Source organism: Typopeltis vanoorti, chromosome 13 (assembly GCF_054136105.1).
Source record: "Typopeltis vanoorti isolate ZY-2024b chromosome 13, IOZ_Tvanoo_1.0, whole genome shotgun sequence".
Classification (NCBI taxonomy): Eukaryota; Metazoa; Arthropoda; class Arachnida; order Uropygi; family Thelyphonidae; genus Typopeltis; species Typopeltis vanoorti.
Genome location: NC_143561.1, coordinates 117,992,713 through 118,016,092, shown reverse-complemented (window position 1 = coordinate 118,016,092; position 23,380 = coordinate 117,992,713). Strand labels below are relative to the sequence as shown.

General features: G+C 37.8%; 1 protein-coding gene across 3 annotated transcripts in view; it reads right to left on the bottom strand.

Moving 5' to 3' along the window:
• Positions 1-20,576, bottom strand: part of LOC150100495 (FERM, ARHGEF and pleckstrin domain-containing protein 2-like) — a 726,486-nt gene extending 705,910 nt beyond the window's left edge. For all 3 annotated transcript variants that reach the window (XM_090403005.1, XM_090403006.1, XM_090403007.1), the window contains exon 1: positions 20,420-20,576. The gene's annotated coding sequence lies outside the window, so the exon portion shown is untranslated. The remainder of the gene's footprint in view (positions 1-20,419) is intronic.
• Positions 20,577-23,380: the final 2,804 nt, after the last annotated feature.

The following is a 23,380-nucleotide window of genomic DNA, read 5'->3' as shown; positions in this document are numbered from 1 at the left end:
TGCAAAGAAACCACTCCTCATCCTCTTCCTCACAGTTTCTTTTCGTAACTTCCAGGGATGGCCCTATGTCATCACTCCTTCTCGTTGTTCAACCAAGCGAAAGAACTAACTCCCCAGTGTCAACCCTGTAACCACCTCTCAACAGTTTAAAAGTCGCAATCATATCACCTATCCTTCTATCCACCAAACTCTGAAGTCCACATTCCCTCAGCCGATTCTCATAATTAACATTGTACAGTCCTGAAATCATCTTTGTTATCTGCCTTTATATCCTTTCCACAGTTAATTTATCCGCTTAAAATCCTGGTGACCAAATCTGAGAACAATAATCTAAGTGTGGTCTGATCAGAGTCTTATACAATGGAATGATAACTCTTTTATCTCTGCAGGTCAGTGTCCTTCTCATTATTGCAGCAATCCTCTGTGTTAACTTCACCACCTTTGCAATATGTCCCTTGAATTTCAGATTTCTATCAATCATCAACCCCAGATCTCTTGTCTCCCCTACTTCATCCAGTATAGTTCCTCCCATAGAGTATGCAGCATCCCATCGATGTGTCCCAAACCTCAAGACCTTACATTTTGCTGCATTAAACCGACACCCCATTCACTTGCCCATCTGTCTAGCTTATTCAAATCCTCTTGCAGCGATACCACATCTGCACTATTACTAATAATCCTTCCCATCTGCACTATTACTAATAATCCTTCCCATCTGCACTATTACTAATAATCCTTCCCAGCTTTGCATCATCTGCAAACAACTGAATATCCACCTGCAATCCACTGACAATGTCATTGATATAAAGGTTAAACAATATAGGTCACACTGAGCCCTGTGGGACCAAATTTGTAACCCTCTGCCTCCTTGAAACTGCCCCACCATACACAACTCTCTGATACCTATCAGACAGCCAATCCTGAATCCAGTTGACCAACCTGACATTCAGACCCATTTGCTGCAACTTAAATATCAGCTTATCATATGGCACCCTGTCAAATCTCTTGGCTAAGTCCAAGAAAATGGCAGTATATGCCTTTCCCTCATCTACTGCTCTTCTAACTTTATTATAAAAGGCTAGCATATTGCTTAAACAACAGCACCCCTTCACAAATCCATGTTGACTCTCACAGATAAAATTACCCTCATCTGTCCAATGCTGTATACAGTCCCCCATTAATTTCTCCAAGATCTTAACAACTATTGATGACACAAACTGGCCTATAATTAGACACATCCAGTCTGCTGCCGCCCTTTTGCAATGGAACTATCTTACCTTCCTTCCATTCCCTGAGCACCTTTCCTGCAACCAGACTTTCATTGAAAATTCAGATCAAAGGAGCTGTCAGTTCTTTAGCACATTCTCTCAAAACTCATGGTGAAATACAATCCAGTCCCACAGCTTTACTGACATCCACAGTACTCAGTATTTGGAATATACTCTCCTCCTGTACCTCTAAACCTCGAACCTGCCCTATCCCTCTAGTATTAAAATTCACTCCTCCAGGATGAAATACTCCAATAAAGTGTTCATTGACCAATTCCACTATGTCCTCTGCATCAGTCACTCTATTCCCATTTTTATCCCATAATATCATTCTTCCACAGTCATTTCTCCTCCTACTGGCCACATAGCTAAAAAATTCCCTAGGATTTTCTTTGGATCTTAGGACCAATCTCTTCTCATATTCCACTTTTGCCTTGCTTACCATACCAGTCATTCGGCTGGCCTGTGTCTTATATTCTTCATGCATCTTCTCTTCCCTTGTCTCCTTATATCTCTTCCATAGCCTCTTTTTTGCATGCAGTTCCTGTTTAACATTGTATGTAATCCACTTTACTCCAAATTGTGTCCTCTTCTTCACTCGTGGAATACAGCTTACTACTGCTGATAACAAATATTCCTTCACAATTTCCCAAGCACTAATGATATCCCATCCTTCCAATTCCACCCTCCATGAAACTTCCCCAAGTTGACGTCTAAGACTATTATAATCACCTGCCTTATAATTAAATATACATTTCCATCTCTTTGATACTCCTGCATGTCCATTCATCTTCCAAGTCAAAACCATATGGTCACTCTCTCGAACTGGGGGGGGTGAAGAGATGCTATCTCAGTTATAATCAGTTCTTCTGATGCTATGACCAAATTCAAGACTCTTGAACCTCATGTTCCTTCTATTACATGTTGCCTAAGACATTTGTCCCTCGAGAATTCTAGAAATTCCATTCCTTTATTGCTACATGCATCTTCCTCTCCCCAATTTATACTGCTGTAGTTAAAATCTCCCATGACAATCATTCTTCTTCTTACACTTGCCAAACTCAACTGTCTAAACATCTCCTGGTCCCCATCAGTGCCGGCCCGAGCAAATTGTTGAGTTAGGGTGAGATTTTTTTTTCCGCCCTTCGGTTGAAAAAAATATTTTTTTTCAGCCCTTCAGTTTCATATTTATATGATTTATTAATATATCAACATTTTTTATATTAAAATATTAAATTACTAAATAAAATTTTCCAATTAATTTTGTTTTTTTAAAAAAATATTCCATTAATAAGAGAATCAAATTTTCTCAATGAAATTGGATATAAATGTTTCTGTCCCAGGGATTATCAAAATAAAAATAATTATTTGTAGCTTATATAATTAGAATAAAATATAATTATCTTCATATATATGTATGCATAAATTTAATATTTTTGAAATATTGATATCACCAATTTCATTAATTTTATTTTTTATTTTTTCTGCCACAGTATAATTGTAACAAACCTTTGTAAGTTTTCCGCCTGCGACATTCGCCCATTCCATCCCTGCTTCGAGCCGGGCCTGGTCCCCATCCTCTGTGCTCCTTGGTGTGTAGCCACACGCCAACACCACACTAAATATCCTGTCTTTCCCACCTCTACCTCACACCATATGCTTTCAAAATCATTAGTGTCACTGCCTTCCAAAGCCTTCACTCTTAGAGGACATAAGTCATCACTTATCATAAGCAGTACTCTATCACCACGCTTTCCCTTCCTATCCTGCCGAAAAATGCTGTACCCTGCTACCTCTATTCCTGTTATTATATCCTCTTGTGTCAACCATGTATCAGTGATCTCAATAATCTTTGGCCAGGCTGATGCTATCAGCGCCAGTAATTCCTCTCCTTTATTCCAAATACTCCTAGCATTAGTATAAAGCATAAAAAAGCCATTGTTTTTATACCCAGCATTATCCCCGCTAGACTCCACTGGGCTCAGCATTACGTGATGTCATCCCCCTTCTCCTAAGTATCCATTCCACAAGAGGCCACCCCTGCCACCATCCACTCCAGGACACACCGAATCATTCAGAACAGCAATCTCTCCATATGCTTATGTCCTTCCTCATTCAAATGCAAGTGGTCTCTCGCATACAATTCCTCTCTGTCCTCAAACGTCCTCCAAGCATGAAAGAAATGAAAGAGAAAATGAAAGAAAAAAATGAAGAAAACAGAAAAGAAAGAACAGAATGGAAGAAAAAAGAGTAAAAGAGGGGATGAGTAATTCCAAGATAGCAGTGTATGGAGATTCCATAATTAAAGGATTAGTTAATGAGAGAGTCCATAGGGTCTGCTACCCAGGACGGAGAATGGGTAAGATAATTTGGGCATTGGATATATTATTATTACCCGAAGACTATATGGAGTCAAACTAATATGGGAGGTCCTTTTATCACCCACACATCTCATCATACCGAGCCTTAAACACACTCAAACTCCTCGCAGACACCACACTCTCATGCAAGGCATTCCAATCATTCACAATTCTGCATGAAAAAAACCTGCCTCTCACTCCCCTATTCACACCCTCTTTATACAGTTTCCAGGGATGACCTCTGGTTCTCTCCTGATCTCCCACTATTCTCTGTAGAACTTCTCCACCATTGATCTTATAACAACCCCTTACCAATTTGTAGGTCTCTATCATATCTCCCCTCTTCCTCCTCTCCACCAGACTCTGCAAATTATATCTTCTCAATCTTTCCTCATACTCAATATTCCAGAGGTCAGAAACTACCTTAGTCAGTCGCCTTTGGACCCTTTCCAACATCTCTTCATCCTTCTGAAAACCACGTGACCAAATCTGGGCAAAATAGTCCATGTGTGGCTTAATCAAAGTCTTATACAGCAGGACAAGAATCCCCCTACTTCTACACGTCAGTGTCCTCTGCATCATTCCCAGAAGCCTTTGTGTTGTTTTAACAATTTTGGCGATGTGTCCCCTAAATTTTAGATCCTTATCCACTATCACCCCCGATCTCTTATTTCCTCTACCTCCAACAATATATTCTCACCAAGCATAAATTCTGCATCCCATCTTTGTTTTCCAAATTTTAAAACTTTACATTTTGCAACATTGAACTCACATCCCCATTTCCGTGCCCAATCACCCAATTTATTCAAGTCTTCCTGTAAGGCCACAACATCTTCACTACTCTTTATGGTTCGTCCCAACTTTGCATCATCTGCAAACAACTGAATATCTCCATCCAAATCTTTGCCAATATCATTAATATACAAATTAAATAGTAATGGCACTAAAACAGACCCCTGAGGCATTCCACTAGTGACTTTCCTTTTCCTGGATATCGCACCCCCATACACAACTTGTTGATACCTATCAGATAGCCAGTCTCCAATCCAATGCACTAATCTAATATCCAACCCCATCTGCTCTAGTTTCACTGTCAACTTATCATGAGGTACTCTATCAAAAGCTTTTGCGAAATCCAAGTATATTACTGTGTATCCTTCTCCTCTGTCCAAGGAAGCAGTCACTCTATTGCAATAAGTAAGTAGATTACTAAAACATGACGTCCCTTTAGCAAATCCATGCTGTGCATCAAAGATAATATCATTGTTGTCAACCCAATTCTGGATCCTGGTTCTCACAAGTTTCTCCAACAACTTAACCACAACATCTGACACACAGATAGGCCTATAATTTGATGCTCGAGTTCTATCATCTCCCTTATGAAGTGGCACAATCTTGCCCTCCTTCCTCTCCTTAAGAACTTGACCCAATGCAAGACTCATATTAAAAAAATATATCAAGGCAGGTGTCAACTGCCTGGCACATTTCTTTAGAATACGTGGTGATATATTATCAAGTCCCACAGCCTTGTTATCATCTAGTTTGCTCAACTCCCCATACACCTCTTGCTCACCTACAGTCAGTGTCTCCTCCCCATCATCAACTGCTCTCAATCTCTCCATGAAGTCACATTCACAAGATTGAACGACCTTTATCAATTGCTCATTAAGTATCTCCACCACACATTCCGCAACAGCTGTCTTCATATCATTTTCTGCAATCAATGTCATCCTTCCATAATCATTCTTTCTTTTGCTGGCTACATATCGAAAGAACTCCCTAGGATTCTTTTTGGCTTCACTAGCTAACTGCTGTTCATACCTCTCTTTAGCTACTCTCACCAACCAAGTCGCCCTCCTTGCCTGGTCTTTGTAAACCTCGTGAAATTGATTATTTCCACTTCTCTTATGCTGCATCCACAATGCCCTTTTTCTCTGTATTGCATGCTTGATCTCTTTATTCATCCATCTCACACCTACTTTATTTAACCTTCTCACCCTTGGAATACATTTAGACATTACATTTTTGAAAATCCCCCAAGCTGCATTGATATCTTTTCCAGCTAACTCCTCATTCCATGCTACACCCGCAAGCTGTCTCCTGAGCTCTTCATTAATCATCCCCTTGTAGTTCCACATATACCCTTTTCTCACAGGGGTCTTCGCACTGCTGGCAACCACCCAGGTAATCACCTCATGGTCACTCTCACCAATTGGTGGATGATTTGACACCTCATTTATAATTACATCCTCTGATGAGATGACCAAATCCAAGACCCTTAATCCTCGTGTGCCCTCTGTTACATACTGTCTGAGGTAGTTATCCCTCAAAAACTCAAGAAATTCATTTTCTTTACTTCCAGTTGCTATCTCATCATTCCAGTCTATATTGCCATAATTAAAATCACCCATAATGATCACCTTTTTCTTATTTGCTTGGCTAATTTGACTATACATTTCACTATCACCACCATCCACATTACCTGGTCTTTACCAAGAGAATTACTGGTGGTTGTGGGGACAAATGATTTACGTGGACATAAGGAGCATGTAAGGAAGAATATAAGGAAATTATTAAGAGTGAAACATAACAGCGTAGTGGGAAAAGTTATCAAGCATGTTGCCAAGGTATGACAATGAGTTGAGATGGAGAGCCAGAATCATGAATGGTAAGTTAGCAGAGCTGTGTGAGGAGAAGGAAGTACAGTTTGTGAATGTATGGCTTGTGTTTTGGGGAAGAATGGAATTATATAGGCGTGATGAGTTACATTTGAATGGCTTTGGAGTGAGTGCACTGGAGTGGTATTGAAGAGGCAGAAGTGTTTGGCAGTGGAAACAGTAGTAGCATGAGAGATGAAGAGAGAATGGGAATGCAAGAGGAACAGGGAAATGTAGGGAGTCCAGGTGGAGAAGGAGATATGGCATAGAGTGGATGTTGAAAGAAGAGATGTGTGTGTGTGTATGGAGATGGAGTATACTGAGATGTGGGTGGGGAAGTTGAGACTGAAAGATTTACGTAGTATGCTGTGATAAAGGTGGTTCAGCAAGGATAGGTGTGGTGAGGAAATCTTAAACAAATGGGGCTTGGACATAACTGATTATAGACTTAAAAATGAACTGCTGTGTTTATTTACAGCCAGAAGTATCAGAAAACTAGACGGTACTAGATTACAGGAAATTAATGAAGCTAGGGACTTGAGAATAATGGTGGACAGAGAACTGAAATTCATAGACATATTGCACAAGTTAATAAAGTAGCTCAAAGGATTACTTGGATTTGGAAAAACACACTAACACAATAGGAAAGTTATTATCCCTCTTTATTCATCTACATCTTGTCTACTGTGCACAGATTTGGTTAGCTGGCTTTCTTGAGGATATGGAGGTGGTTGAGAGGATTTAGAGATGAGTAACCAAGCTGCTGACAGGTCTGTGGAATAGTCCCTATGAGGAGAGGTTTAAGGTGTGTGGATTACAAAGTTTAGTCAATAGGCAGAAGAGAGGGGACATGACAGAAACTTATACGATATTAAAGAGGTTTTATAAAACTAATGCAAAGGAAATTTTTCAATATATGACAAACAAATAACCAGGGGTCATCCATGGAAGTTGTGTAAGAGAATAACTAGATTTTTTACATGAAGAGTGGTGAATGAGTGAAATGGATTGCCAGAATGAGTTGTGAGTGCCCTGACAGTGATATAAAAGTGTGTATAAAAGTCAGTGAGGGTCTCCCACGATGAGTCTCTGTACTCCATGGAGATACCATATATAATAATAACTAATGAGTCTCCAAGTAGTGAAGCAGTTGGTTGCTGATGACCTTTACCATTATGTTTGAGAATATTGAGATCAAAGCATTAGGGCAAATAGTTTTAATGATTGACTTATAACTCCCTTTTTCAGAAAGAGCTGGAAAAAGCTTGCTTCAAAGCTGCTGAATAACTGCCAGACAAATATGACAGCATGAAGAAATGATAAAAGACAGGTGTCAGTGCTGGAGCATAAGCTTTCAGTGCAAATGAGGGAATACCACCAGGGACAAGAGATTTATTCGCATCCAAGCTACTGAATATTTTTCTGATGGCCTTCTGGTGAATTTCAGAGATGGTATACTGTGGGCAGTTTGTGAAATAGTAGAAGGAAATGTGCCTTGGTTCTCTATATGAGAGTTGGAAGAAAAAACTAATGTCAAGAGGTCTGCCATATCTTTAGGAAATGTAACCCATGTATCAGTAGTGTACATTACTGGAATCCTTTACTGTTGTACTGTTCAATGAGAGAAGTATTGGCTTCCTGGTTAAATAATTATAGTGTAGAAAGCATGAACACAGAGCCCTTCATCCATACTATATGTAAGAAGAAAACGGGGAACAGATAAATCAGAAAACTTACTCTCGAGACCAAACATCAAAATGGCACTTAATGCCTCCAGTAAGGTGAAGATTGGTGAAGTCAATTTAAGTGGTTTTTTTTTTTTTTTTTTTTTTATTGCAGAGTTTTTATATTTTGTTGAATTTTTGGAGTACATTTTAGGGGGGAGTTGTAATTTTCTGATGCATTTTCAATAATTTGAGAATTTTTTTTAGTTTTTGTGGGATTTTTTTAATACAGTGACTCAAGAATTTTTTTATACTATCATGGTTGTAAGTTTAATAATGAAAAAGGTTAAAGAGAATCGATATGCAGTGGGAGGAGGGGGGGGGGGGAGAGATATCACTTCCAAACAGGTAGTGCCCAAACTATGATCCAAGCATGGCCTAGGATAGACAGTATACTCTACAAGCTACTATACTCAGACTTCCTCCAGGCACAACCTGGTGAAGTATGTACGATTATTCATCAGTTGATCGGAAAGCCTCCTGAAGAGTTACCAAAAGGTTGTCCAGTGGCCTGGGGAAAATCTCCCTTACTGCTATACTCTCGAATGGAAGAAGTGCTGGCTTCATGGTTAAATACTTATGGCGTAGAGAGCAGGAACATGGTGCCCTTTACCCATACTACATATAGGAAGAAAAGGGAGATGAAAGAAACCTTATTCTAGATATGAAACATCAAAAGGCCACCACTTCATGCCTTCAATAAACAAGCCAGTGGTGTTATGCTGGGCAATAAAAGACAACTACCACCTTGAGGTGGTCTAGTAGGCATGTCCTCTAACTAGGGAAGGTATGCCTTTAAGATAGCAATACTTACCCTGCCAAAGCTTTATTTGAGAAAACACGCAATACCATGGGAAGGCAGGGATGACTTGGCTGGGAGAGGCTATATACTGTGTAATAACCAGCCTTTAATGGTCCAACATGGATATTGGTTTCGCACACAGAGAAAGAAGACCATTACAGGCAATTTTAAAATTACTGTAACATAGACTGAATGACAACTAGGAGCAAAAAAAAAGAATCTATAAAATTTTTGAGGACATCTATCTTATGTAATATGTAACAGTGTATATGAAGATCAAGCAGTTGTATTTGTTATTTAAAATGATAGTAGAAGTAAAGTTATGAGGCAACTATATTATGTCTGTTAATTGCATATGTTCTTCTGGCTGGTTTGCCTTTTTTGAGAGATGAAAAAGCTAAGTTTTGAGAAGGAAATAACCCTAACACCACTATATGAAACCAGCTAACCAAGGAACAAGTCTTAGATCTGATCATATCATCAGAATGTGTGACTGATAAATCTCCTTCCAGATGTCAAGAATTACTGTGAAGTGATTCTGTCATGATCATACTTAACAACTTAAGGATATATGTGGCCCTAGAAGGCCAGTGCCTATGAAACGATTAGTAGAAAGATTGAGGCTATAGCACGAATGAAGAGTTAGGTGGAAAGGAGACTACTTGGACAATGATCACAAGTCATTTAATATAAACAATGTCGGATTGTATTATATAGGACTGAAGGATAAACAAGGTATGTGTAACATGGCTAAATGGAAAGATTAAGCATACATTCTGAAAGAAAGTATTACAGAAACAGCTTGGATGAATGATAACAATCAGCCACATGAGAAAAATAAAAAACATTTCTCATGATGAAGGCCTCCTCCAGTTCTTTCCATCTTTCTGCTCCTGGTTATGGATGACCACTCATTACCTATAAATTTCAACAATTCGTCACTCCATTTTCTTTTAGGAGGCCACATTTAATTTCCTTTGGAATCCACTTCATTAGTATGATGGTCCATTGCTCATCTTCTGTTCTGGATAGATGTCCAGCCAATTTCCATTTTAGATGGTTGGGGTAAAGAATGATATCTGTGATACAAGTCTGACTTCTCATCCAGGTGTTCCATTTCTTATCTTTTAAATTGATGCCTAGCATCAGTCTCTCCATTTTTCTTTGAGTTGTTACTAGTTTATTTGTCAGTGCTTTTGTCAGAGTCCATGTTTCACAACCATATGAGATAACTGGAAGTATACGAGGGTGGTCTGAAAATTTCTAGGCCTAACAATGAAAAAACGAATTTATAATTTCGAAATTATTTTCATTTTTTAACATAATCGCCCTTAAGACTAATACATTTATTCCAGTGCCATTATCCTGTCCCTGTAGTGGTTCTCAGCAATATCTGCAAAATACCCCTCTATATCTGTAATCACCTCTTCATTCGAAGAAAAACGTTGACCAGCGAGGAAGAGTTTTAGTTTTGAGAAGAGATAGAAGTCAGAGGGAGCCAAATCTGGGGAATAGGGTGGATGTTCCAACAATTCATAGTGCAGATCCCTTAATTTTCCCATTGCCAAAACACCTTTGTGGGGAGGTGCATTGTCCTGAAAAGATGATTTTTTTCTTCTGCAAACCAGGTCTTATCTCACGAATTTTTTTGTCTAGTCTGGTTAAAAGATCGGAATAATATCCCCCGGTTATTGTTTTACCCTTTTCAAGATAATTAATAAACAAAAAGCCTTTAGCATCATAAAGCATAATGGCATGACCTTTCCTACTGATGGAACCGACTTTGTCTTCTTTGGCGCTGAACAACCAGCTTCTGTTCACTGTTTTGACTGCTGTTTGGATTCTAGTGTATAATGGTGCAGCAAATCCACAGCAAAAAATAGATGCACAAAATCAGTTTTGTTCTTGTTAAAACACTCCAAGCATTGTTCTGAGATTTTCATGGGAGTGCATTTTTGATCTGCTGCGAGCAAGTGCAGCACCCATCTTGTGTGAAGCTTTTTCATGTGCAATTCTTCATGCAAAATATATCCTACACGTTCTTTTGAAATGCCTACAGTCTCAACAATTTCACGCACTTTGACTCGCCAGTCATCCAATATCATATCATGCACTTGGTCAATGATTTCTGGTGTTGTTACACTTTTTCGATGCCCTTCACGTGGATCATCTTCAAGGCTGGTACAGCCACGTTTAAACTCAGCAGCCCATTTCTGAATCGTCGAAAATGAAGGAGAAGAGTGCCTATTAACTTTCATGAATTTCTTTTGGCATTAAACCTTCTTTTACAAAGAATTTTATAACTGCACGACAATCAATTTTATCTATTTCAAGGGATACAGACAACACTTTTGCTTCATACAGCAGTATAAAACAAACTACTTGATAGAATGATTGCAATTTCACATGGATGCTTATGAGAGATGTGCCAACTTAGAAAAAAATAATCTTGCCGATAGTGTTGCTATTGGTTGAGACCGAGAACTTTTCAGACCACCCTCGTATAATCTGATGATGCTGGTTATACAAATATCATGATATTAGTACTTTCAGTATTACTAATTATTCTTTTTCTTGTTGTTTATACCATGAAGCACTGTTATGAAAAGACCTTTTGCTGCGACTTTGTTGACTCTATAGACTTTTGTTAATAGTAATAAACTCCTTTTAACGTGACACCTCTAATGCGGCAGCCATCTTCTGACAAGTAAATAATATTGCCTTATCAGGAGTCGTTGTCAAGGTTTTGGAGAAAGTAGTCAAGAGAAAAATACAGGAATGGATATGGATAGATGATAACGGGATACTGTATGGGGGACAGCATGGTTTTGTGAAGGGTAGATCATGCCTCAGTAACTTGCTCACGTTTCATAACACAGTGATGGCTGAACAGGATAAGGGTAATGGGTTTACAGTGATACTGCTGGACCTTGCTAAGGCCTTTGACAGGATACCACATGGAATTCTAATCAGTAAACTGCAGCATATGGGGATGGATATAGGATTGGTGAGATGAATAGGAGGGTGGTTGATGGAGAGATATCAGAGAGTAGTTTATTCAGGAGTATAGTCCAAAAGAAGGCCTGTGACTATTAGCGTGCCACAGAGTTCTGTTCTTGGAATTTGTTCATTAACGACATAGGAAAGGATCTGAGAGGAACTGTTCAATTGTTTGCTGATGACGCAAAGTTTGGTAGAGCAATAGTGAATCCACATGATGTTAAAATTTTGCAGGATGATTTGGATAGATTGGAAGAATGGCATAAGGAGAATGGCTGTCAGTTTAATGTGGCAAAGTGTAAGGTTAAGCATTTTGGGGTGAAAAGAATAGCAGCAGTATATCACATTGGTAGAACTGTACTCCAGGAGATTGACAAGGCCAGGGATTTGGAAGTGTTGGTGGACAGGGAGTTGAAGTTTATGGGGGGGCACATTGCAAAAGTGACTAAATCAGCTCATCAGATCACTTGGTTACTGAAGAATAATTTGACGAGCAAAGACAAGGAAGTTATCGTTCCTCTTTATCGAGCGTTGATAAGACCCCATCTTGACTACTGTGCCCAGATCTGGGTAGCAAGGTTTCTTCTTGATGGGGGGGGGGGAGGTAGAGAGAGAGTCCAGAGACAAGTGATCAAGATGATAGCTGGTCTATGGAATAAACCTTATGAGAACAGGTTGAATATCTGTAGATTGCAGAAATTGGTTGATATGCGAAAGAGGGAGTGATATGATTGAGACATTCAAATTACTGAAGGGTTTTTACAAGATTAATTCAGAGGAAATTTTTCAGAACAGGTCTGGTGGTAAGAGAACTAGGGGTCATCCATGGAAACTGGGCAAGAGTGCTGTTAGCAAGGGTATTAGAACTAGGTTTTTTGCTTGGAGAGTGGTGAATGAGTGGAATAAGCTGCCGGTGTCTGTTGTGGGTGCCATGACTGTGAGTGAGTTCAAAGCAAAGTATGATAGACACTGTGCGGATGCTGAATAGTTGTTCTGGACATGTTTAGGGCCTCCCTCGATGAGTCTAAGGATTCCTTGGAGTTGCCTGTAATAATAGTAATAATAATATTGGTTTCTTGCACAGCATGCATTGTTCACTGTGTTGAATGATAGATTACTTTAATTTAAAAAAAAAAGCTTGTAAGATAAGGACAGGATTGTCTCTTTTTTTGTTGTTGCTGTTATTTAGGAACAAAAACATTATCAGCAAGATTGCTTTTCCAGGAGCATAAACCAGGTAGTTCTTCATAAATAGCAAAAGTATACTGTCGTTTCCATGATCGAATATCAACAACTATGATCACATTACTTTCATCTATTATAAGTGATGATAATTACATTATTTTGCATATTAAAAAATATACTATCTTTGCACAAATTACTGTAACCAAATGTCTGAAATAATACTGCTTGCTCTCCAGGCAAGTTGAACTCTTCCATTTATTTCTTTTGGGAATGTATTGTTTTGATCAATGGGATAACCTAAGTATGCGTATGAATAGATTGTTTCTAGGAAATTTTCTATTTTTATATTTTCTGGCATTACAAAATTATTAAACATGATTTTAGTTTTTTTTCTCTATTTATATTTAGACCAAGCTTTCTGCTTCCATTACACAGATCTTCTATCATTACTTTAAAATTTACTGGACTACTTGCAAAATGATATCAACTGCATATCTTAGGTGTGTTAAGTTTTTATTATTGTTGGTGAAAGCAATCATGTGGTATTGACTTGGGAGGTTGCAAAATCTGTGGATTTTTCTATTAAGAAGGGGTATGTACGGAACTACAGGTTAGGCAATTATAACAAGCTTCGGAGTGAGCTTGCAGCCATCCCATGGCAGAACATATTGCAAGGGAAAGATGTTAGCAGTGCTTGGGATAAAATCAGCGGGTATCTGAGGAAAGCAATATCAGATTGTGTCCCCATGGTCAGGAGGTTCAAACAAGGCAAGCATTAGATGGATGAGCAGTAATATCAAGCTTGAACTGCAAAAAAAGAAAATGTTATGGAGAATTTACAAGGAGAAAGGCGATCAGGACACCCATGAGCAGTACAAGGCTCAAGCTAGGAAGGTTACCAGCATAGTAAGAAAAGCTAAATCAGATTATGAGAAGACCTTAGCCAAAGAGATCAAGGGTAATCCCAAAGAGTTCTTCCGCTATGTGGCAAGTAAGAGGAAGAATGACTTCGGAAGGATAACCTTAGTGGGTGCTGATGGTATTGAGGTGACAAAATCAGATGTAATAGTCGAGTTACTGAGTGATCACTTTTCAAAAGTCTATCACCCAAGTGAGGATATCTCTATACCTAAAGCAATACCTAATGTGAGAATTGAAGCTAAAGAATCAGAGGTATTAAATATATTGCAAAACTTAAATGCAAACACTGCGGTAGGCTTAGATGGAATATCAGCTCGGGTGTTGCGTGAATGTGCAAATGAATTGTCAACCCCTCTTACCTGGATATTTAATTCAAGTTTGAACTCTGGTATGGTCCCTAGGGAGTGGAAGTTAGGCAAAGTGGTTCCTTTGCATAAGGGTGGCTCTAAAACTGCAGTATTGAATTACAGACCAATCACCATCTCAGGAGTAGTGGTAAAAGTATTGGAAAAGTTGGTTAAAGACAAAATTCAAGAATGGGTGGATCAGGATATGATACTCTATAGAGGCCAACATGGTTTTGTTAAAGGTAGATCCTGCCTTAGCAATCTATTAACTATTCATAATAGAATAACATCTGAGTTGGACAAAGGAACTGGCTACACAGTGGTCCAGGATGAGGCAGGTGACCAGTGGTGTGCCTCAGGGCTCTGTGCTGGGGCCATTGTTGTTTAATCTGTACATAAATGATATAGGAAATGGCTTAAAGGGAGATATTCAGTTGTTTGCTGATGATGCAAAGTTGTGTAGTGCAATAAAAAATCAAGCTGATGTTGAAAGTTTGCAAGAGGATTTAAATAAGCTGGTAAAATGGGCAAAAGAAAATGGATGTCAGTTCAATGTGGAAAAGTGTAAAGTCATGCATTTTGGGATTAAAAGATTACCAGCTGTGTACTACATCGATGGAAAGGTACTCCAAGAGATTGATGAGGCTAGGGACTTAGGGGTATTGGTAGATAGGGAGATGAAGTTCAGAGGACACATTGCTAAGGTGTCCAAGATTGCACATAGGATTACTTGGTTGTTGAGGAACACACTGACATCCAGAGATAAAGAGGTTATTATTCCCCTTTATAAAGCATTGATACTTCCACATTTGGATTACTGTGCTCAGGTCTGGTCACCTGGATTCCTTGGAGATGAGGAGGCTGTGGAGAGGGTTCAGAGAAGAGTGACCAAGTTGGTGAGTGATATAAAAAATGCTCCCTACATTGATAGATTGAGAGCTTGTGGATTGCAGAGATTGGTTGATAGACGAAGAAGAGGGGATATGATAGAAACATTCAAATTACTAAAAGGTTTTTATAGGATTGATGCAGGGGAAATGTTTCAGCTGTGTGATAGTGATGGAAGAACAAGAGGTCATCTCTGGAAATTAAAGAAGAGTGTGGTTAACAAAGGTGTCAGAACAAGGTTTTTTGCCTGGAGGGTGGTGAATGAGTGGAATTCATTGCCTGACTTAGTTGTGAGCTCTTCGTCTGTAAATGAATTCAAGAAGAGATATGACAGATATTGTTTTGCTAGTTTGGGTCTCCCGCGATGAGTCTACTGACTCCATGGAGATACCCGTAATAATAATAATAATAATAATTATTAATTTTTTATGCCAAGGCTTGTCCAGTTTGTATTGTTAAATATTTCTTGAAGAACTACTGTGAAGATTTTAGGTGATAGAGAGTCTTCTCCTTGTCAGACAGCTTTTTCAATTGGTATTTTGTTGCTACTTTTTGTGAAGTTGAATTGTTGTTGTTGCAGTTGCACTGTGGTATATTTCTTGGAGGAGGTCGATATATTCTCCAATTACTTTTTTGCTTCAGAAGTGCCTTGATTACTGCATTGGTTCTGATAGAATCAAATGCTTTTTTTCATAATTAATAAAGGCTAAACAAAGAGGTAATTGGTATTCTTCCGCTTATTCTATTATTCATTTCACTGCATAAATATGATCAATTGTGATAATGGACAATCTAGCAAACAAAAATCCCAGATAGTTTATTTTTTTTTTAATGTGTGACAAACAGAAGAAAGAATAATTATTTGAATATATTAGATGAAAATGGTAGATAGACTGTTAACTACATAGGATTAAGGTGATGTATTACCTTCATCAGAACTGCCAGAACTGTAAAATTAGTTAAAAATGAACCCTTCTGTCAGAAACATGTCAACTAAAACAAAGTGTCTCACAGTTCGAGAAAAAGTCAAAAATTATTCGTGAGTTAGAATGAACATGACACAAAAACTGTTTAATCTACTTCAACAGCATCAACACTGCAGAAGAATAAAGATTTTTACATAATGGCATTGGAAAACAACATCACCAAAACAAAATAATTTAGAAAGGCTGTGCTTGCAAACATTGATGAAGTAGTGCTTCAATGGTTCACTACACCAAGAAGTATCGGATTGGCAGCAGACAGTCTAATGTTGAAGGCTCAGGCAGAAAAATTAGCTAAACAATTTGGATGCACCAATTTCACATGTAACAACAGTTGGCTGGATCGATTTAAAAACTGTCAGTTTTTAAAAAAGATTAACTGAAAGCATGTATTATTAATTAGAAGTATTGTTTTTAATTATGGAAAAAACAAACTGAATTTGTTTCTTCATAATTGTTTGGTTTTAAATTATGGATAGAGAAATTGGATTTAATATTAATTGTATTGTAGTTTATGCAAGCATATTCATACAAATGATATATTATTTTTTCTCTCTAATACTGCAGCATTTTTTAATCTATTTTTTATCGAGTTACTGAGAATTAAAAAAAAACAACAGAAAAACAGGAAATGGATTTAATTCGCTGTATAGTGAGTAATGGTTATAACGAGGAAATTTTGTTGGTTCCATGGTGCTCGTATGACCAAGTTCGACTATATTTGTTGAACAAGTCACGCAATAGGATGTGACCAAAAGGAATGGAACAGAAGGCAGAAATTGTTCCACTTCACAAAAGGGATGAAAAGATTGTCAATTTGAATTGAAGCCAATTTGTAAATGTGGAGTTGAAGTTAAGACATTGGAGAAACTGGTAGGATTAGGATCCAGAATTGGGATAACAGCAGGTTTGTCTTTCACAACTTCTCGCAAAGAGAAGATAATAGTTGTTAGGAGTGAAAAAGAAGTTTAAAGAATCCTGTCATATCTATGCAAAAGACTGAGTCTTTTACCTAGCATGATAACATAAGAACTGAGAACTGCAAATGTAAATTGTTCAATGAGAAGACTATGCAGAAGAAATGGCGAGCAGTAGTATGTTGGTGTGTTGGAGTGGTTGCATGAGAGCTTAAAAATGAACATATTAAGATGAGCAATCAACACTGATTATGATGACAGGGAGAGAGAGAGTAGAAGGAATGATCCTGAGAACAGTAGGACTAGTTTTATCAGCTCGATGCCACGGCATCCACATTTAGTAGAGACTAAATCCTTCCCTAGAGAGAGGAAGATTTCCAGATTATGTTAATATATATATATATATATATATATATATATATATATATATACACACACACACACATACATATTCAAACAATAAAAACCTTATCTCAACCTCAGTGCTAGCATGCTTTAAAAAATAATAATAATAAATGGGTGAGGGTATTTAGATTGAGAAATCAATGACTCAGGATACTTATATAAATGGATAACATTTAAGGAGATACTGATTAATTATCAGTATGGATATAGTATGATATTTATGAATTATGCCTTGACATAATTCATAAAGGTTATGCATTTTGGCTTGAAGGCATTGCAGTTGAGTATTATAGTAATAGGAAATTGCTACATGTGTCAATGACTCAGGATACTTATATAAATGGGTAACATTTAAGGAGATACTGATTAATTATCAGTATGGATATAGTATGATATTTATGAATTATACCTTGACATAATTCATAAAGGTTAGGCATTTTGGTTTGAAGGCACTGCAGTTGAGTATTATAGTAAGGGAAATTGCTACATGTGGATGACAAATCTATCCCTTAACTTAAATAAGTTCATGTTGCCGAATTGAAGCCTTTGGCTCTTCATATAATTAATAATTTATTAGGACACCTTCTTGGCTATTCTCATAGCAGGGAATGTAAGTTCTGTTTGCTACAAACTTGGTATTACTAGGTCTACCTACTCACTGATAAGACCTCAACAAAGGTTGAAACCGGTCTGGGTAGTGATGACCTTCTCTCATAATGTAGAACAGTAATACAGCTCCTAGGAGCTAGGTTTCACATTATGAGTAAATACCAAGAATAGTGATCGGAACTTGCTCCACCCTTACTATGAGTTGCCTCAGTGTAGCACTACCAAATGGGTCAGATGTTGCACTATCCAGGTATTTGCTTATGCTTGGACTCGCCAAACTTTATATAGTTTCTATATTCGGCATGAAACTCTTTGAGTTTCTTATTCGACTATGAAACAATATGGGATGTAATATCCCTTAACTTAAATAAGTTCATGTCACCGAATTGAAGCCTCTGGCTCTTCATATAATTAATAGCATATATATAGTTCTTTCCGTCCTCAATTTATTATTTATATTTAATCCGGTAGCTTTAATTAGGTCAGAAAATAAGAATTATACTATACTACTGAAATACTACTACAAAGCATATATGTAGTTTTTTTCAGTCCTGAATTTATTATTTCTATTTTTTCTCATCCACGATGAGTCTCCATGGAGGTCAGATGTTAAGAATAATTTAAGTACACGTTTAAAAAGAAGAATCGTTTCTTTTTTCTTCATTTTCCACACATTTTTATTATGTTCTGCATACCATAACACGTTAGTATTAGTTAGATAATAATAATAATAATCCAGAAAATCTCTTTCTAGTCAATTCAGGCTATTGAGTTTCTGGCTTCCATAAGCAAGTTGGTGGTTTCAAACCAGGCAATAAAATTCATCCCTGGAAGTTACGAAAGGAAGCTGTGAGCAAGAGGGTGAGGAGTGGTTTCTTTGCATGGAGGGTGGTTGAACCGAGGAATGCATTGCCTGAGAGAATGGTTAGAGCAAGAACAATCAATGAGTTCAAGGAATGGTATGATAAACTTTGTTTTTCCTAAGAACAACCTTCCACAATGAGTCTTTTGACTCCATGGAAGCCTGGACAATAATAATAACTAACTGGAATCCCTTAAAAGAAAAAAAAAAAAAAAAAATTCAACTAATAGCCTACTGGCTAGAGAACAGAAGTGACATCCATTCTTCCAACAGAACAACAAATGAAAAATGTTTGCTTTCTGAGAGTAAGTAAACATCCAAAGCTAGATTTTTAGTTTTTTGTTGGAGTTTTGAAAATTTTTGTGATAGTTCAAACCCTAAAATATATTTACAATATTAACCAAAAGTTTTGCTGAAAAGTTCTATATCATGCACTGTTTTATGTTTCAATTTATTAATTTTTTCGACAACTAAACATTTATTAACCTAAATGAATACAAATATTTGCAGTTTACTAGTTCTTTAGTTAATTTTTGGTACTGACATATGTCTAAACATATAACATGTTTAATAAAGTAAACAAGGTCATCTGCAGTGGGTTATATTATTTACTTTATTAAGTCTGTTATATGTTTCTAAACATACAACATATCCCCCCCCCCACACACACACACACATTCACCTTATTTTTCGCACCAACAGGATGAAGCTCAAATACAGTACATTATGCTTTGCAAGGATGGCAGTACATCTATGTACCTTTCATTAGTGCATTTGTTTATGTGTTCTACTGATCTGCGAACATATTTTAAACTTCCTGATTTTTCCTCACACAATAAAACCAATACTATCTATATTTTTCACATGATTAATAAACCTACCATGAAGAAAATATGATTAAAATTATGAAGTTGACTTTCATTTACTGTGTTATCTTGCATTGCACATTATAAACAACTACGCATAAATATATTCAAGATCAAACAAATAAATGTTTATTATTACTATTCAACTTTGTAATATGCAATGCAAGATAACACTCGTGGCTTGGCATTAATGACATTTGATAATGACTGCTTGTTGGAACTATTTATAAAAAGCGGTTCATTCATTAATATAAACGCATTGGGACTACTCTCTAGTAAGAGATGTCCTTAAAGAATACTATGTATGTATATATTATATATATAATTCATACAAATGGTTTACGAATGCCAATGCCGAGTCATATTATTATAACTCTTATTCTGCACATTCGCATTCAAAGCGGTCAATATTCAAATTCGACCCCTTATCTCACCGTAATATAAAATATTTCGGAATGTAAAGATTAGCTGCTTATCTCCTGTTCCTAGCTCTTCTCGAATTGAGATTGGTGTGAATTCGGCAAAGAATGAAATGGGTGTGGAAGGAGGTGAAATATTAAATTAATAAAACTCCAACAAATGGAGTACACCAAGAATTTTTTAATAGAAAATATTTCCATCGTACCTCGGAAAGAAGTGCTGCAAAGAAATTTCCGTACGATTGAACATGCAACGCGGAGAGCACACCGGTTCAGCATAAGTTATCAAGAAACGAAAGAGTTGTTGTCGTAAAACGATGGAAAAGAAAAGTTATGCTAAAGCGTGCCTATTTATGTTTTCTAATTGTCAACATGGACGCTTAAAAGTGTTTAACTAAAGAAACATAAATTTAGACAATTAAAACTGAAAACGAACAAGGTTACTAAGAAACTGACCGCCTGCGAATGCTAACGACTAAAACATGTTCCAAAAACGTAACATAAATAAAGAATACAGCACTCTGACAGATCATATTAAAATTTAACAAACATTCTCCAAAAAAAAAAAAAAATCGCACCATCTCATACAAACCATATTTATGAACTAAGCACTCACTACTTGACCACCAGTTCAATGAACTTGAAGTCGTACACTAATCGAGAAATTTTATGATGGTATGTATTCGTTTATCATTCAAAGGAATAATTATCGTGCTCCAAAATATAAACATAGCGGAATGGAATAAAAAAAAAATTTTTTAAATACTCCGAACCTTCCGATAACACGGTCTTTCCCACTCAAATGGAAAAGTAAATTAATTTAACTTCTATATTATTATTATTATTGAGTGACACCTCCAGGGAGTCCTAAGACTCATCGAGGATGAGTGTGCCAACATCATCGAACTATTGAACCCCTTCCAACCGCGCTCAAACTTGCTTAACTTTTTGCGAGCCATTAGTGGCAGAGGCTCTACCAATCGACCAACCTTTGCTGGCAGAAAGAATCCGTCGAGCCGGAGTCGAACCAGCGACCTATGGATGCCTGCTAAGTACCTCTACACTCCACCGCTCTGCCAACTGAGCTATTATTACTATTATTATTACTATTATTACGGGCAACTCCAGGGAGTCATTGGACTCATCGAGGGAGGCCCCAAATCATATTCATCACAACTATTTGACATTCATACAGTATCTATCATACCTCGCCTTAAACTCATTCACTGTCACAGCATCCGCCACAGACTCAGGGAGCGCATTCCACTCATTCACTACTCTAAAAGTAAAGAACCCAGCTCTAACACCTTTACTAACCACACTTTTGCCCAGTTTCCATGGATGTCCCCTAGACCTCCCACAACCAGCCCTGTTCTCAAAAATATCTTCTGAATTAATTTTATAGAAACTCTTCAGTAATTTGAATGTCTCAATCATATCTCCCCTCCTCCGCCTATCAACCAATTTTTGCAACCCACAAATCCTCAACCTGTTCTCATACGGTTCATTCCACAGACCTGCTATCATCTTGGTCACTCGCCTCTGGATCCTCTCCACCTCCTCCCCATCAAGAAGAAACCTAGGTGACCAAATCTGAGCACAGTAGTCTAGATGGGGTCTTATCAAGGCTCGATACAGAGGAACAATAACCTGCTTGTCATCGTATTCTTCAGCAACCAAGTGATTTGATGAGCTGTTTTGGTCACTTTTGCAATGTGTCCCCTAAATTTCAATTCCTTATCTACCAACACTCCTAAATCTCGTGCCAGATCAATTTCCTGGAGCACGGTTCCACCAATGCAGTAAACTGCCGCCAATCTTTTCACCCCAAAATGCATAACCTTACATTTTGCCACATTAAACTGACATCCATTCTCCTTAGCCCAGACCTCCAATCTATCCAAATCATCCTGCAAAATTTTGACGTCATCTGCATTCACTATTGCCCTACCCAACTTTGCATCATCCGCAAACAAATGAACTGTTCCTCTCACATCATTTCCTATATCATTTATGAACAAATTAAACAGCAGTGGTCCAAGAACAGATCCTTGTGGCACACCACTAGTCACAGGCCGTCTTGTGGACTCTACTCCCGAGTAAACCACTCTCTGATATCTCTCCGTCAACCACCCTCCTATCCATCTCACCAACCCTATGTGCATTCCCATATGCTGCAATTTACTGATTAGAATTCCATGTGGAATCCTATCAAAGGCCTTGGCAAGGTCCAGTAGAATCACCGTAAACCCATTACCCTTATCCAATTCTGCCGTCACTGTGTTATAATACGTGAGCAAGTTACTGAGGCATGACCTACCCTTCACAAAACCATGTTGTCCCCGATACAGTATCCCATTTTCTTCTATCCAATCTTGTATTTTCCTCTTGACTATTTTCTCTAAGACCTTGACAATGATTCCTGATATGCTAATCGGTCCGTAATTTACTACAGCAGTCTTGGAACCACCTTTATGCAGTGGAACTATTTTCCCCTCTTTCCATCCGCTCGGGACTAACCCAGACCCGAGACTCAAATTAAACAAAATGGTCAAGGGTACTGACAATTCTTTAGCTGCTTCTCGTTCAACACGAGCTGGTATACCATCCAGTCCCACAGATGTATTGACATTGAGGTTATGCAATAGACTACTCACCTCCACTTCATTAACCACAATTCCCGTATAATCTACTGGTTTATTCGTTTCTGCAATGTCACCACCTGGATGATATACTTTTGCAAAGTGCTCACTCAGTAACTCAACTATCTCAACTGATTCAGTTACCTCCCTACCATCGGCATTCTTTAAACTCAATCTGCCATGTACATTTTTCCTTTTACTTGCTACATATCTAAAAAACTGTTTAGGATTCTCTTTAGCCTGCATGGCCAATGTTCTTTCGTAATCCTTTTTTGCTTTTCTTACCACACTCGTCACCCTTCCGGCCTGTGCTTTATACCGTTCATGTGCCTGCGGGTCACCCTTTTCCTTAAATTCCCTCCATAGTTGTTTCTTTTTTTGCAACTCAAGCTTAATGGTGTTATTCATCCATTTAACCCCTACTTGATTTATTATTCGGACTCTAGGTATACAGTCAGCCATTGCTTCATGCAAGCACTTCTTAACTACCTCCCATGCACTATCAACTTCTAGTCCTTGCAGTTG